We start from the raw sequence: 3,899 nt of genomic DNA on the forward strand, positions 1-3,899 counted from the left end.
CGTCGAGTTCTGCCAGGTTGATATGGGCAGCATCATTCGCCGGTCGCAGCCAGCAGGCATCCTCAACTACGGCCCCATCTTTCTCCAAAACTACACCGATCGCTAGAGAACTTGCGTCCACCCACACGCTCAGTTCGTCTCCCTGCACGCACCAGTCCCCTGTGGCGTGGTCATTCTTTTTCACACTAGCGACGGTCTCCTTTAACATTCGGACCAATAGTTCGTCGGTTATCTCATCGTCCCAGCCTTTGGTGACCGCATTTGCCCTCCTTTTTATGACGCCTGTCGCCGCACGAACCCATCCGCATACTGGAAGGTGCCCCACAAGTTTACCGCACAGGGAGAACACGACACGTCTTGTGTAAACGTCGGGTACGTCGGGAACTGCGGTTCCACGCCTCCACTTCAGGATCCCTCGCTCCTCTTGAACGCTCAAGCCCAATACGCGGGCGCCATCCTCAAGCCGCTCAGAGTCCTTGCAGTTTAGACCAAACTCGGCAAGTTTGGATCTTACGCGCGAAGATGACACGATATCTTCGTTCACGTATATATCGTCAATATACGCCGATGTTCCCTTTCTGATCCATTCTTCTTGTGACAACACGGCATTGACGATAGCCTTCATTATCTGGGGTGCTACGTTTAGCCCAAATCCGAGTCGCGTAAGACAGTATCTCTTCCCGGAAAACATCACTGTCTGGAAAGGCCACATCGCCTCGCCGATCCGGACCTGCAAGTATGCTTTTCTCAAGTCCAGTAGGGACACATTGGACCCCTGCCGGCACCACTCTCGCAGCTTGCTGGCACAGACGTCGGCGTCCGCGGTGAACGCATCAACATGCGCATTCAACTCGCGGTAGTCCATTACCGGCCTCACCTTTGACTTGTTAGGTTGGGCAACTGCCATCAGCGGTATCAGGCCCTTGGGGGGTCCAAGTTTGTCGTAGGGGTATGGAATCAGCCAACCGTCCTTAATCCATTCACGGAGCTCGCTTTCGTATGCAGGCCTTATCTGGTCGGGCATACGGTACTCTGCCACTTTGTTTTGTAGTTTGGCCGGTTCCTTGTCTTCTGACCACCTCCAAGTGGCGGTCCACGCCTTCTGTTGGTCGTCGAATTCCGCACTGAAGTCCGGCTGGTCGACTCTTAGTGCTGCGCACACCGGGGACCTATCCTGAAACTCTACGACGCCAGCGCGCGTTATGCGCATGCCGCCCAGGGCTTTGATGGCATCGTAGCCTAGCAACAGGTCAAAACCCAGCGGCTTTTCGCGTGTCACCAGCGCTTCGACGTTGGCCGAGTTCCCAGTTCTTGTGCGAATGTGTACCACACCCACGCCGCAACACATTCGTATTTTTCCAGTAATGGTAGTTATCCTGACGTTCTTCTTTTTCCAAGCCCGACAGAAGTCCGCACACACTATGGTGCGGGAGCAACCGGAATCAAGGAGGGCTGAACATAACGTGTCATTAACTCGGACCTGAATGACAGGGAGCGCCTTGTTTATTTTCTGTTCGGGGAAGAGGTCGGCACTGGCACCTTGTCCCCGTCCCCGTTTCCCGCACAGTCTCGGGCCATGTGCCCAGTCTTGTTACAGCGGTAGCAGCGAACAGCCGTCGACCGCCTTTTACAATTTCTTGCCATGTGGCCCCGCCCGTTGCATCTGTAGCAGATGACATCACCTTGCGGGTTGGGTCCCTGAGACGGTCCTTTGCCACTTGGTGGGGCCTGTGCGACGGCGACTACCGGTTCCTGCACCGTCGAGTCATCCTTCATTATTGTCCTGGCTCTGTCAGCGGTAGCGAGGATATGGTAGATGTTGCTCGCAGGAGCTGCTTTGCTCCAGCGGGGAGTCCTGACAGGAATTTGTAGGCTAGGGCCCTCTCGGGAAGACCGCCGAACAACACCGTCAGCTTCTTAAGTTCGGCGAGATACACGTCCACAGTTTCGCCCAAGCGTATAGACCTCGTCTCAAACTGCTCCCATGCAGTGGCGGGGTCAGTGGCGAACGCCCTGTACAACGCCGCCTTGATACTCGAGTAGTCACATTTCTCCTCAGCGCTGAGTTGCTGATATACAGCGAAGGCCCCGCCGGTCAGCCGCAGAGGAATCACGCGCTCGACATTTTTCACGCCGGACAACTGACAATGTAACTCGACCTTCTCAACCCAGCTGAGTACCGGGTCGGATCCGTCGAATTCCGGTATCAACTTTAGATCGAACCTATCCGCCATTGAAGAAAAGAAAACCAAGTTCGGAGTGGGGGGGCCGAAATAGCTTGTATGAGTATCTTGTGTAGGAGACGGGGAGTCTCGTCGTGGGCGACGAAGCGTTTCACTGAAGAACCACGGCAACACACAGCGAACCAACAACCAATGACAGCCACGGCGCGAAGGTAACTAACAAAGCTCAGCTGACTGCACGAATAGAAACGGAACCCAACGGTCACTAACGGAGCCCAACGGTCACTGTACTGATCGCCACGAACGTCAGAACCCGACTGCCTCGCACCTTCAATGGACCGATTTTTATTCCTCAAGATGGCCTAGCTAATTTGCATCCCCGCGAGATCTCGCGCGATCCTGCGAGATTCCGTCTCTAATAAAAGCAGGCAGGCGCCATCTTGAAACTCTTTCGTCCGCTGCCCCGATCACAGGATCAGCCACCACCCCACACGCCAGGTACACACGGACCCTCTTGCGCCGAGGGCTACGGTTAGTCTCACAAAATGAAAAAAGAATATAGATAGATTTCTCTGAGTCGTTCTGTTTATTATAATTGATTATTTTTGAAATTTCTTTTTACAGTTACTGAATTATAAGTGGTTGGCCATACTTATAGGTAAATGTGGACTGAACAGATACCATAATACTTATTATAGTTAAACTCAAATTTTGATATATCTGCTTTTTTTTTACATCGTTCATTTCTGTAGTACGTTTAAGTTATTTGAAACCCCACTCTTCCCATGTTAAATAATAATTTCGAAATAATAACGTTAATATTTCAGCGTCCCAATTGTTCTTTGTTTTTTTTTCGCGTTTAATTATCCAAATAAACAATTGTTAATACTGTCTGCTTCTTTTACATTGTTTATTTCTGTATTAATTTTAAGTTATTTAAAACCCTACTCTTCCCATGTTAAATAATAATTTCGAAATAATAACGTTAATATTTCAGTGTGAAGGTCATGCGCGCATGCGCAACCGGATGTCGTAAACCGGAAAGTGGGTTACATACATCGTTACAAGGTCATTTGAGTTTTATAATTACACACATTGAGATAACCTGCCTCTCTATAATTATATAGATTGAGATAACCTGCGATACGATACAATGTCTCCGTTCAGTCTCGAAAGACAAAGGAAACTCCCTGTAGGGGCAGCTATGCGTGTAATTGTGTGGCAAGGGTTGCGAAATCTCCAACCACACCTCTCTTGAATCAACACTGCTTGAGTCTAGTCGCAAGGAGAAGTTCAGAACGACTTGAAACAATGCCAAGATAAGCGGAGAGCACATACAGCACCTGGAAGTCCCAAATGGTCACCCATCTGGTACTGGCCAGGCTCATCGTTGCTTAATTTCGGTGATCTGACGGGAACCGGTGTGTCAAACGTGATCATGCCGTATACTGCTAACATCTTCTTATGAAGTTAAGAATATGTATACAATTATTTATATATTTTTATATTACAGGCTCCACACCCAATCTAATTAACCACTTATATTAAATCTTGGAACACATCTTTTAGACGTAAAAGGGCATAATGTACTTAGTTTAATTAATTTATAAGATAAAAAAGTGGTTCTAAGCGATTTACAAAAATTCAGATAACTTTCAGTTTTGTGAAATGTTGGCAAAAGGTCATAGTTTCAGCTTTTTATGTTGTAAGGTGATT

At 48.8% G+C, this 3,899-nt stretch overlaps 1 pseudogene; it reads right to left on the minus strand.

The window, feature by feature from the left end:
* Positions 1–3,514: 3,514 nt before the first annotated feature.
* On the minus strand, positions 3,515–3,632 carry LOC145297125 (5S ribosomal RNA; annotated as a pseudogene).
* Positions 3,633–3,899: the final 267 nt, after the last annotated feature.

The sequence above is a fragment of the Euprymna scolopes genome, chromosome 17 (genome assembly GCF_053919585.1).
Source record: "Euprymna scolopes isolate OS-2025 chromosome 17, ASM5391958v1, whole genome shotgun sequence".
Taxonomy (NCBI): Eukaryota; Metazoa; Mollusca; class Cephalopoda; order Sepiida; family Sepiolidae; genus Euprymna; species Euprymna scolopes.